Source organism: Fistularia commersonii, chromosome 5 (genome assembly GCF_037954325.1).
Source record: "Fistularia commersonii isolate RoL2024-O1a breed Wild chromosome 5, RoL_Fcom_v1.0, whole genome shotgun sequence".
In the NCBI taxonomy this organism is placed as follows: Eukaryota; Metazoa; Chordata; class Actinopteri; order Syngnathiformes; family Fistulariidae; genus Fistularia; species Fistularia commersonii.
The window spans coordinates 6236567-6250433 of record NC_141288.1 but is presented as its reverse complement, the minus strand read 5'-3'; the positions used below and the strand labels follow the sequence as shown (position 1 = coordinate 6250433).

The window sequence follows — 13867 nt, the reverse complement described above, 5'->3', positions numbered from 1 at the left end:
AGCACGTTTCCAGCAAAAACAGCAACATAGGGGTGATGAAGGGATCAAGGTATTTCACCGTGGCCCATGTGCTTCCCTCAACCGCTTTTATAAGCAACTTTCCATTACACCCCTGGCAACACTGTCTTCAGCTATGTTTCATGCCTGCAACATTTCAATCACTGATGCTGCCGTTGACTGTAAGACCATCGGCTGAGTCGTGACCTGACTGAAGGCTCCTGCGACTTTTGTTACTAGAACTTAATGAAAACAAGTCTTGTGTTTAAACCCTGGCATTGTAGAAGCAGTCTGATGTGTTCAGGTCACAAACATTCTGATACAGATGCCATGGGAGCAATCGATTGGGTACATACTTTGTTCGGGGTTCATTCAAAGAGGAGACAAGATGGCTGCTTGTCGGCACATTTTCTTTTAATGTAAGCAGTTAGTTTATGCAATGTGTTTCTGAAGATGGGGAAATTAATCATCCGGTGCTAGAATCTGTCTTCATTTGATGACAGTCCATTGGTACATCTCGCACTAGATGTTCCTCATTTGCAGCATTGTTTTTGCTTTTTCCCAATCATAATTCCTCGGTTTTGCTGTTAGGGTTAAAAAAGGCAACATAAAAGATTGGAAATGCAGCGTTCTCACAATCTTCTAACTTTGCTGAAACTGTTACTATCGCACTGGTTTCTGCAGTTTTCAGCATGTCAGAATACCAGTGCTCAGACTGCCATCCTGAAGCTTCTCTCTCCAGATCTGCAGCCAGCTAATGCGGTGGCAGACGTCAAATCTTTGACTCAAACTCATTCTGATTGAAGGCCTGTCTTTCTATTTCACCATGTAGACGGTCAGGAAGAATATTAATTCACAAGGAAGAAACAAAACCGTGACTTGCAATGGGTGAACAGTTGTGTTTAAGATGCACTTTGAGAGAAGCTTTTGAGCCTTACATGTTTATGTATGCTTGGATGTACACGGAGTCTTCAATCTACATTGTCCTCCACTTGTGGCATTTCAGTTTTATGGCAGTAACCCCATGGATAATTCAAAAAATACATTTTAAGTCAAAGTGGTATGACGAAAAAATCCTACCCATGGGGGGGGATTTTGTTCAGATCACGCTGCACTAATATGCCGGCGCATAGTATTTGTTTGGGAGAGGAGGCATCGCTTGGGTAATGCATGTTTACTCTAATTTTTATGTTTGATTTTTGTTACTGTTTCATTTTTGTCATTTTTCTGTATGACAAATATCCATCCATCAAATGTCCATCCCAGCGACCCTGAGAGGGATAACTCTCAGGGTCGCTGGGATGCTTGAGCCTATCCCAGCTGTCATCAGCAAGAGGTGGGGTCCATCCGAGATGGGTCGCCAGAAAAATTGCAGGGCCACACATACAGAAAGACAACCATCCACTCTCTTGTACATCTAGGCATTTTTCCAGTTACATGTTTTTGAACTGTAGGAGGAGACTGGAGAACACAGAGGAAACCCATGCAGACACGAGGAGAACATACAAACTCCAAATAGAAAAGTCCTCATCGGAATCGAATCAGTGTCTTTTGGCCCGTACTATAAGTATGGCCTCCCTCTTATTTTTCTTTTCACTTACTTGGGCTATGGTAGTTCTGACTTGTGTCGAAATTGCCTTATGTAAGTTGTAGGTTTTCCAATAAAACCTATCTACATCCAAAGGCGAACAACTGATGTTGACGTGTGTTGTGTTGTCCTTCGTTATTTTCTTCGAAAACTACTAAAAATATCAGAAAAGCAAAAACGGTACAATAGTAAGATGATCCACAAAACCAAAATCCTTGATCTCGAATCTTCAAGTCACTGAAGGACAAAAAACCAAAACGTTTTTAACGCTGACTATAGCCACTGGGTATATATATATGGATCGTCTTAATGCTCCTTACTGCCACATGTCAGGTCTTACATTTTGGACACGGAATGGTCATTTTCCAATCTTGTTTGGGTCACAACGGGGTCACCGTTAGAAAACCATGTTCTCTTCCAGTCTAATGCTGCCAAACTCCAGCTCTTATGGTCTGGTTGCTGGCAAAACTCCAAAGGCATCCATTGTGTACAACTAACATCACCCCTTTCGAATGCATTTGGCTGTTACCGTATAAATGTATCTATCTATTGAAGGAGTGTATGTATATATTCTCGCTGACCATTTGGCTACGATTATGTGACTATGGAAGGAGCCAAAGGTTAAAGAGAATAAACAGTTACACAATGCTAGAATGGAACAAATTTCAAGAGGCAAAGAAAAACAAGCAGAGATGATTTGGGCTAACTTTTGTCTAAAGTAAATCATCTTTTCGCTCTGGGGGAAAATAGAAAATGCTCAGAGAATCCTGACATTGTTATATGTGCTACGTGTCTGGTCATGGTGACATGTAATCTGTTCAGAACAATGGCTGGTAGATGGGGAACAGGAAAATGGTTCTGTGTCAGTACAATGCAGCCAATATGCACAGAAAATACCAGCTATTTTCTGAAAACTTCTGCCTGTAGTGTTAAAAGTAACATGATTTAACTGTGAGTGATCTTATTAGCATACAGATTATGTCTTAAACGGAGTTCCCAGTGATGTTTTATTTCCTCTGTGACATGAAAGATTCTCAATTTCCCTCTCTTGAAATAAACCTGCCTTGATGTATTGCTCAAAGCCCTCTTAAACTGTCCAGCTGCCAACCAAAAAACGCAGTTTATTGGACAGTCAGTGATATAGACACACTACAGCTTTGCATCTCTTTCTTACACACATCCCCATGGTAACACCACTCAGTCACATGGTAACACCACTCAGAAACATAATGTAAGAGAAGACAACTTGACTGTATGGAGGGGTCTCACTTTCCATTCGGCTGGACTATATCTCATTCGGAGATGCGCCACATGGCCCCATCACTTGAAGTTCATTGCTCAAGACAAATAAGCAGGACAATAAACACGCAACTGTCACGAATGGCGTGGGGGGGGACCGCCACCAGGGAGAACTTTCTTTTTATTCTCGGTGAGAGACCCGTCCAATCAATACTAGTAACAGAACCACACCAGTGAGCCTGCAGGATCATTTCAATGGCCTCACTACAAATGTTAAAGTGTTTTTCAGTGATATAGCAGATTATGGAGTTATTTTTCCAAGTATATTTTTTGATATGTTAATGTATTCATTCTTTCTTTTTTTACACTTTTATTTAACCGTAGAAAAAAAACAACATTGAGATTAAGAACCTTTTTCTCAAGTGGATCCTTGACAAGAGAGACGAGATAGGCAGCAAAAAATACAAAGCACCTAATCGAAATTACACATAAAGGAAAATGGAATGAAAAGAAAAAAGAAAGATTTACAAACTGGTTAAGAGAAACAAGGGCATGTTGTGGAATTTGCTTCAAGAACTGTCGGTTTAGAGTAAAAAGACACTCACTGAAATATATTCAGGCCTACTGCAATATTTTTCATGCAGAAGGTGCAGAAATGGGCAATGGGCTTTTGGCTTGATAAGTCCCAGTCCTAAGGAACATAAAGCAAAAACTAGTCCTGTGAATGGAAAGATCAAGGAGATTTTTTTTTGTCTTTATTATCAAGATACCACATAAGTAGGAAGTAATCAAAGCAATGCCATGAAAGTGACTGATCCTTCAGGTGGCTAGAGGACTTAATCCTACCCGAGAGGATAACTTGCAATCAATCAGCAGACACCGAGGTATTTATACATGCAAACTATGTCGATGCCATTTAGCTTAAGAGTGGACAGGCAGGGTATCATTTATGGCCACTTATATTTTGTGTAAGATAAGATTGGCTCTTGACTATAAAACTCCGATGCTTGCTCACTGACATGAGTTTCGAAACTTTATCCAGCACTGTTAGATTAGATATTGGTTGTAAAAACACAACAGGTTGTCAACAACAAGGGTCTGGTGGAGTCTTGGCTCCCTGAATTATTTGTTAGAGAGTGACTTGATGGCTGCAGAGAAAATTCATATTCATGAACAAGACACAGCAAAGAAGTGGAGACAATCATATATCACTTTAAATTAATGAAGTACTGTTTGAAAAGCAACGAGTTCACTCTGTACACTGAAATCAAATAACAGTAAAAATAAAATGTGTTTGATAAGCACAGATAGTAGCATGGAACTTTGGGACTTTGCACTACATAAAAATGAATCGGCTCTTTCTTGCTTCTTTTGCTGTCATTATTAACAAAGTTTGACACGTAAATAGTTGAAAGATGCTAGCTCCAGCTTGGCTTCTTCTGCATGCTGGCTTCAATCTGACTTCATCTGCTAGGTCTAGCCTGGCAACCTCAGCAAGCAACAATCTGGCCTCATCTGAAAGGTTTATCTTTGATCCCAAGCCTGGCCTCCTCCGCTTGCAAACTACAACCTGGCTTAATCGGCAAGATACAGCCTGGTCTCTGCAAGCTAGAACTGGTCATAACTGCTACCTTAACCTTCTACAACTGCTAGCTACAGATTACGATTAGCTATTTCTATATACTCCTCTCTCACACACACAAACAGAACTTTTTAAATATTCTGAGCAATCATCAGTAACAATGAAAGTTCTATTAAAGCTATTCATTGTGTTTTCACTATGGAACTGCAGAACTTGGGTCATCAGCTGGGATCATATGCCTAGAAAAGTTCTTTGTCCCGTCGGTCTGTCCAGTATGATTACTGGTATTTGTACAGACTTTGGGTTTCTCTGACCTTGTTGTTTTTAATTGAACGAATTTGCTTTGCCTATCATCTCTTTCTCTTTTACAAAGTTCTTTTATTGTGTTCTCATAAATGTCCTCCTCTGACAATGACAAACCAACAAAATATCATACAACAAAGTAACAACCTATTATTTTGTAATGCAAATGTCTCATCCTACTTTTACTTTTACTCTCAGGCAATACTGAGACAAACCCAGGGGCCAATTAATTGTATCAGTAGGGTTAGGGTTAGGGCTCCAGCACCCTCTGTGACATCAGGATAAGTGGCAGAAGATGGATAAATGGAAAAGGGCTGTTGGAATAGGCAGCACCCTTTACCTCAAACTCCCTCCAGCTATCTCCTACAGCTACTTATCTCCTACAGCTGCAGAATTTATATTATCCCAACTGTCTTGGCCAGTTCAGAGCTGGTCAGACATTGTTTGTTTTGTTGACACTGGGTATTTAGAAGAAAAAAATACATTTGTGTTTGAAATACATATCACCATGATAAAATGAAAATTAAAAGTGTTTCCTTTTGAAAACATAGTGGAGCCTCTCAAATGAAAACTAAGTAAAACAGTTATAATTGCAATATAAGCCCTTCACCTGTTTGTCTGTGACATAAGTGAAATCTCAGCACTCTGGCATTTATGAAAGCAAGAGAGAAGAATCATTAAGTTAATATCGAGTATAAGATTGGTCAATGTATGTGAATTTAATAACTTTTCTTTCTCTTGTCTTGCTTTTTGCATGTTTTTGTAAAATAGTACTGATTTGTGCTGTTGCCTTCTTAACCAGGCCACCCTTCTGGAAGAGATCTTGAAACCCAATGAGCTTTTAAACTGGTTGAATAAAGGTGCTATTGGAGGTTTATTGGAGAGGCTGAATTCCCCAGATTTGTGAACGACAAGGTGAATGGTTGTATGTCTTTACACGTGGTCCTGTGATTGACTGGCGACCCGTCCAGGGTGAACCCTGTCAGTTGCCCAATGACAGCTGGGATAGACTCCAGCTCCCTCATGAAACTGGGTCCAGGATAAGCGGTACAGATAATAAGTGTACAATTTGATATTGTTGGACGGACTGGCTGTGGGAAGAAACTTGGGGTCAGCTAATTTCGGAAAGGTCAGGTTGCGTTCATATGACCTGTGAGGAATCAAGAGGAACAACCAGCATCTCCAAAGTTTATAGGGAAAACTCTGGAGCTTAACAAATTTAAGCTTTAAGCCCTCACTTTTTAATCGACTTATAAACGTGACGCTGTCGAGCTACTTCAAGTTGTCGTGCTGTTTGGTCCCGTCAGTTTGCGATGTGCATGTTTGTGCATACACACAAAGAAGTTCTACCGCTCAACACACTGGCAAGGGCATGTGTGTGGGAGGCTAGTGACATTAAATGCAGCTCCTACTGGGTGCGAAGTGTGTTGACTCATTAGAGGGAGTGCAATGCAGATTTTCAGATGGGGAGATGTGCCGACAGCAAGCACAGAAGAATGTGTCACACCGTAGCCAGGGCTACAGAGCTGCAACTTGCCAGCTCGGCGATGTCAAAGACGGTGTGTCAAGGCTGATCAAAAGTGACTGATGAGCACATTGGTCTCCAATTTACATCTGTTGCTTGAACACAATCATGAAGAGAGCTATCGGAGGTTCCAGCAGGTGGTAGATGACAGAGGGAGGTAACTCGTATCACATCGCTGATGATGAGCATTGTCACAAAGCGAGACCAACCTTTTCTCGAGCTGAAACAATTTTCCCTGCCACTGTGTTTTGTACCTCAGAACAGCGATGACAGTGTCAATTGTTTTGTCACTGAAAATGTCTCAAGGTCATAAAGTCTTTTATTTATAATACATAAAGTATTATATTTGAAACAACTGGTGCTTGTTTAGATGATATTGGCTTGTTTCTAAAACGGGACATACATATGCTATCTAGTGCAGTCCTTATATATAGGAAGGTCCATTTGGGCTAATTCTGCCACGCTTAAACATTGACCTTTATGTGACTAGTTGGTCAATGCAGGTTTAGTAAAAACAGTTTCAGGGGCACAAAATAAAATAAAAAATGTTTTTATTTGGAGGTCAGGAGTATGCAAATTTTGTCCCGATCACCAAGTTATTTGGACAACCCCCTAACCAAGTGGGCATGATCAAGAAGACACCTAAGTCCTGAACTGCTGTTGTGCAGGGCCCTGCAGCAACCTGTTCCAGCTCATTACCTTATGTTTTGGTGGTAGATGATGAATAGGGTCTGCACCGTTCCCATGGCAGTGACTCTGTTATCATTCCAGCTAGCAGAAGAGCAACCCTTTCTAAGCAAGGCACCCTAGGGTGTCTCCATGGGACGTAGAGGGCCTCCTGTCACCGCTGCATAAATCTGTTTGTTTATATCGCAAGCACTCTGCTTTTGATGTCCGTATATACTCAACTTTACAGCTGGTAACATGGTCTCCGTCTGACACATCATTCACTTGTCAGTTGAGTCCTTAATAACCAATGCAAGCTTGTCATCCATTTCCCCTATTCATTGGCCATAACCATATACAGTATATGCATTCCAAAACTATGTTCATAATCCACCAAGGGCCTTTCTACATGTCTAACCCGGCTTTTGCACAAATACATCCAGACATGTCATTCTTCAAAAAACATACTTTGAAAAAGGGTAAACACTCATCTCACCCATGTTCTGAGAAGTGGGAAGCTGTAGAACCAGAAAATAAATGTACCTCCAGGAAAAATGTATCAAAACCAAATTGGCCCCTTTCATCTCTTTTTCAAGTCACGAGTTATGCTGCACCTTCACATGATTGTCAGGTAGCGTAAGGATGATTAATACATTGATGGGTAACACTCCACACTGTGTCATCAGTTCAAGGACTGCGGTCCTGACTATATGTTTGCAGTACTCTTACACTGATGAGAAAAACCCAGAGGATATCTGTTCAAGTCAAAGTATCTCACAACCCCTTGGGATTCCTGACCTAGATAATATCATGGGAAACACACTCTGTCCTCCAACTCTGTGCTCCACTCTTTGCCTATGCCTTTCCAACTCAAGGGTCTCATTGTTGTCTACCTGCATTTCTGAGCTTTTTTTTTTTTTTCGTTTTGCATAATGATACCATTATGATGCAGATTACTTGGCAGATATATTTTTTTTACATTGCAACAACAACGTTACAGCCCTTCAAACTCCAAAAAGTTATAACGATATAATGCATGCTATAAGCAAATGAACAGGGTAATAATGAACAACCTGAGTTAATTGGTGGCAAAGCCAGTGGCTTTGGTCTTTGATGAAAATCAACTTGCTGCAGCTGATCTGCCTCAACATTGTGCTGATTCTGATAGATAGATAGATAGATAGATAGATAGATAGATAGATAGATAGATAGATAGATAGATAGATAGATAGATAGATAGATAGATAGATAGATAGATAGATAGATTGATTGATAGATAGTGTATGTGTGTCTGTGTGAGTGGGTGTAAATGGCTTTACATTGGATTACATTCATCCATTTACACAAACACACACACACACACACACACACCAATGGCAAAACAAAGGCACTGTGAGCAGGCGCGTGTTCAGTAGTTATGAGAGGTAATTGACCCGCCAACCTTCCGTTTGGAGGGATACCTCCTCTGCTGACTGAGGTATGATGTGTGTCCGCATGTGTATATATATATATATATATATATATATATAGTATAGTGTGTGCAAATATGTATAGGTATGTATGTGTTTGTGTGTGTGTGCATTTGTTTGTGTGTGTATAAAATTTTAATTGTGTTGGAAAAACTTATGTAACCCCCATTACCATACTCTGTCAGATATTATATATAATTTAGCTGCGCGAAGGGAGCCATATGAGACTGTCTGTCATAATCCTTCCACAATCTTTTCAATCTTCCACCACATCTTTATCCCCCAAGAAAATATGTGGCAAGTGTGTTTGTGCATTCCTGTCTGTCTGTCTTGAAGTCTTGAATTATAACTCGATGAGTTTGCTTTTCCTCTGGGGAAACACCAGAAATAGTTATGTGGGGATTTTAATACATCTCTGGAATGTTTGATTTCATATAAAAAAAAAGGAAAACAATAAAAAAAAATAAAAAATTAAGAAATTATGTTTTCAATATACTGTTAAGGAAATTCAAAGTTAAATATAATTAACACAAATGATCATATTTGTTTACGATTCTAGACATTTGGACTAGAAGCTGTCTGTGCTAATGTAGACACCTGCTAATAATGTCTCTGTGATTTGCATTCAGGCCTGAAACAGATATGCCGCTGAAGGTATTCATTAAATATTTCTCAGAGTTTGTCAACCCGGCGGCATTGGAATTTTTTTTACAAGCTCTAGACTAGAAAGAAGAAATTATTTATATATCTTATTTGAAAAAAAAAAAAAAAAATGGTAGTATGTGGTAGGACAGTTTCTTAATGCCTCAAAATGAGAAGATCCCTGGTTCGATTCCGACATGGGGGGCTTTACTGTGTGGAGTGTGCATGTTTTCCCCACGTATGAGTGGGGTTTCTTCGGGATTCTCCCATTTCCTCATGCAGTCCAAAAATATGCAGTAGCTTCATTAGAGACCCCAAATTATCAAAACGTGAGAATGTGTGACAGGTTGTATTTCTTTATATGACATGTGAAGGGGAGAGTGAATGGTTGCATGACGCCATATCCTGTGATTAACTGGTGAATCAGTTTCGGGTGAACCCCACCTCTTGTCCAATACTTGGATTGGCTCCAGCCATTGACCCTGACAGCAGGATAAATGGTATAGATCGGTAGTCCCCAACTCCTGGTCTCTGTAGTGGTACAGGTCTGTAGATCATTTAGTACCGATACACAAAGAAAATCTTTCTTGGGACAAACTATAGTTTTTTTCATTAGACCCTCTGGATCTTATTTTGTAATATTCTGCCTTCTCCTCCGCCTTATTGTAGTTGCCTAATATAAAGTGTAATTGTTGTATTCAGATTAATACTGTGAAGTGACAATTTTTTTTATTATTTGAACCCCCCACGCGTCTAAACTGTCCATTGAAACATTTCCATGCATCAAACTGGTCCCTGGTACAAAAAAGGTTGGAACCTCCTGTATAGATAATGAATAAATGAATTAATAGTTGAATTAATAATCTGTCATGAGCAAAATGCACAGGAAATTGAAATTATGGACATCTGAAAAGTTTGGTTGTGCATCATTTTCACTCAGATGTACCATTTTTAAATTTATTTTTTAGAGGAGGTCACAGGTAGACTTTGAAACTTTTCTACGATTTTTGGGGGGTGGATAGATTTATTCTGTGAACCTTGCCAAAATGCCTTCATTATCCTTGAGCTGAAAATCGAAGAAGTGTTTGTCCAGTCAGGCGGCAGGTTAGGTATGCAGTGCTGAAGCTGTTCTAGTAGCAAAAACTGGATTGATGTCTTGGGGTCTATTTGAGCGTAACCCGTTTAAAATGGCATTAAATCTGATGCTCTCTAAAATAATACAGTCGGGGTTGAGTGGTGCAGGGTTTTGTTTTTTTTTTTTTAACAGGAGTGGTTCCTGCTGAAGACAATCAACAAAGACGTCAGACCATAAACTTCCAGATAAAGATGTGGACAGAGACAGCCAGCACCTTTTTATCCTTCACTAAACAGATAATAAACGCACAAAGGATACATGTATAAAATTCAACGGCAGCCAATGACCTCATAGACAACGGGCGCCACAGAGATTTATGAATAAATGTGTGGAGCCACAGGACCCTGTCTGACACCTCTAATACTGACAAGAACACGGGACAGAGGGTTGGTGGCGTCACCTTTTGGGTTGGCTGATTTAGCACCCGTGTAATTTTTTTTTTTTTTAATGGTGAAAGACCATCAGAGCCCTGAGCTTAGCAGACCCTGACAATGGTTTTGTTAAATAAAAATGCCCAATGTCTTTACGATAACATCAGTGACACATTTAATGAGGCAGGCTACAGAGAAATGTATGGCAACTGGGGGCTCTTTTTCCTTTTTTGAGCTTGGAGGGGGCAGATTATATGAACATGTGTAAATTATGAAAATTTGAGTTGAACCCAGGCACCGGAGTCATCCTCACAGGTCGCCGTGTGCAACAGCTTGCCTCTAAAGTGGTCTGCACGCATACAGATATTTTGTATTCTTTATGCTCCCAGCTGTGTCTAACCTCTTTGCCACACATGGCTCACCCTGTTTGGAAGACTGCACTCTAATGCCTGAGGTTCCCAATCCATTTTGTGTTATGTTTAGTCCCACTGTGCTCCACCAGTAACCTATAACAATTATGGATACTTACATTTGTATCGTCACATGAACAACAGAACCACAACATTGAGGTTTGGTTTTTGTGTAACGCTGGTCGGCATTGAAGGCAACCATATCTAAGGTTGTGTTTTTACCTGCAACTATCAGTTGAGGATAATCCCCAAATAATGGCAGATATTACCCAAAACATTTGTGTGACTTGATTCTTTTTTCAATAAGAATTTGGCGTAGTGTGCTGGTGGGGTGGTGACTGGACTGGTGAGGTCAATAGGCTCAACAAGATAGTGAGGAAAGCCCACTCGGTACCGGGATTGAACCTGGACCATCTTCAATTGGTGGCAGTGGGGAGGATGAAGGACAAACTGGGCGCTATTCTAGTCAGTCCACTCTGTTGTCTTTATTATCCCTGTTGGTCCCATCCCACCCACATCCTGTCTATTTTTGTTTATTTATTTTATTTCTTGTCATTGCTAGTGTCACTCTTTTTATATTGTCATTTATTTCTGGTTGTGTATTTTTCAACCTTACTGTTCCATTATGTTGTCCATTATCATCCCTGATGTTGTTGCTGTTGTTGCCCTGCTGTCTATTCGTGGACGTCTTGCTATCTCCTGTCTTCTAATGTCTCCCATATTCAAACTAAAAAGGGTGCTATTAAATGTGTAAGGATGAGAGTATTCACTTGTCCTGTAAATGTGTAAACTCCATCCATGAAACATGCATACACATACAATACATACTGAAAATGTATGGAGTTGCGTGAAGAGTAGAATTCCACCATACTCTTTAGTAGTGAAGCGGGTGACTAACATTGAATTGCACATTTTTGCTAGCAATTAGTTAGCTGGCTTTTACCGCTACATCACTAATTTCTCGGCTATCAGTGAAAGTGGACCGCTGTTTCCTTAGACCCGCCAGCAATTTGTTGACCTTATCTCTGCTCAGTTGTCCTTGCAAGCTGTCATATTTTTCGCCCTGATGAGTCTCGTAGTTTACATTATATTCCTTAAATACCGAAACTTGTTGCAAACACGCTAAGCACAAAGGTTTCCCGTGCGTCTCCGTAAATAAATAGGACATAGTCAATTTTTCTTTGAAAATTCTACACTCTTGAACTACTTTTCTCTGTTTTGATAATGACATTTGGCTAGTGAGGGCGTAGCGGGGAGGTAGAGAACAGTGTAGAAAAAACCTCATAACAAGCAGCAGGTGGTACATTGATAACGTCTGCTGATTGGTCCTTCTCAGTGATGCGGCTTGTCGTCTACTCTGACCAAAATAGTCCGCCCCTAGTGGAAAATTCTTGAATTGCATTTAATTTAAAAAATGAAATCCTTGCCTTTGTGGATTTTTTCACTTTCAAATTATCCTGCGAGCCTGGTTGGACCCCCGTGCGGGCCGGTTCCGGCATATGTTTGACACCCCTGATTTAATGCCATTTAATGTTTATTAGGGGCTCACAATTTGTCACATTTTAGACATGACTAAAAAATATTTCAAAAAATCCTGATAAAAAACTAATTTATCTAGAGAAATCCATCCATCCATCCATCCATCCATCCATCCATCCATCCATCCATCCATCCATCCATCCATCCATCCATCCATCTTCCCCTGCTTATTGGATTTTGGTCATGGGGGCAGCAGCCGGTGCAGCGAGTCCCAGACCTCCCTCTCCCCCACCACATGGTCCAGCTCCTCTGGGGGAACCCTAAGGTGTTCCCAGGCCAGTCTGTAGACATAGTCTCTCAAGCATGTCCTGGGTCTTCCCCATCGTCTCCTCCCAGATGGACATGTCTGGAATACCTCTCCCGTGAGGTGTCCAGGAGGCATCCTGACCAGATGCCCCTCTGGTCAACCACCGCATCTGGCTCCTCTCTATGCGGATGAGCAGCAGGTCTTCCCCGAGCTCTCCCCATGTGACCGAACTTCTCCCCCTATCTCTAAGGGAGAGTCTGGCAACCCTGCGGAGGAAACTCATTTTGGCCACTTGTATCTGCAATCTCGTTCTTTCGGTCAGTACCCACAGCTTGTGACCATAGGTGAGGGTGGGAATGTAGATTGACCAGTAAATAGAGAGCTTCGCTGGGTGAGCTTCACCATGACAGAGTCCGCATCCCTGCAGACGCCAGACCGATCCGAGCCTGTTGATCTCTCATTCATCCTTCCCTCATACTTCAACTCCTCCACCTCAGGCAGGACCTCTTTCCCGACCTGGCATGGGCATTCCACCTGTTTCCGGTTGAGCACCTGATCCGAGGTTTAACGACTTGGAGAACCCTCTTCTCCAGAACTGCTGAATGGACCTTGCCAGGGAGGCTGAGGAGTATGATCCCCCTGTAGTTGGAGCACACACCCTGATCCCCCTTTATAAAAAGGGGGATCACCACCCTGTGTGCCAGTCCAGCGGCACTGTCCCTGACATTCACATCAAATTATATTACATAACAGTCATTTGGCAGACGCTTTTGTCCAAAGCGAATTACAAAAAGTGCAATTCAGTCACCGAAGATCCAAAGTACCAGTAGTCGGAAGGCAGAATTGACCAAATAGCCATCTCAAAACCATATACATACATACATTGGGGGGGCTAAGTGTGATTAGTGGGGTAGTGCTTGGTGAAGAGGTATGTTTTCAGCAATGCAGCAGAGGTGTGTCAGCCAGGACAGCCCTACACCATCCAGAGCCTTGAGGAACCCAGGGCGGACCTCATCCACCCCCGGGGCCCTGCTACTGAAGACCTTTTTGACTGCTTCAACAACTTCAGCCCTGGAAATAGGTGTATCCACCCCCGAGTCCCCCAGCTCTGCTTCTTCACTGGAAGGCGTTTCAACAGGGTTGAGGAAGTCTCG

At 41.3% G+C, this 13867-nt stretch overlaps 1 protein-coding gene across 4 annotated transcripts in view; it reads left to right on the top strand.

Moving 5' to 3' along the window:
- LOC147233964 (ankyrin repeat- and BTB/POZ domain-containing protein 3-A) overlaps nt 1–13867 on the top strand; it is a 295757-nt gene that overhangs the window by 39248 nt on the left and 242642 nt on the right. The gene's annotated exons all lie outside the window — the stretch shown is intronic.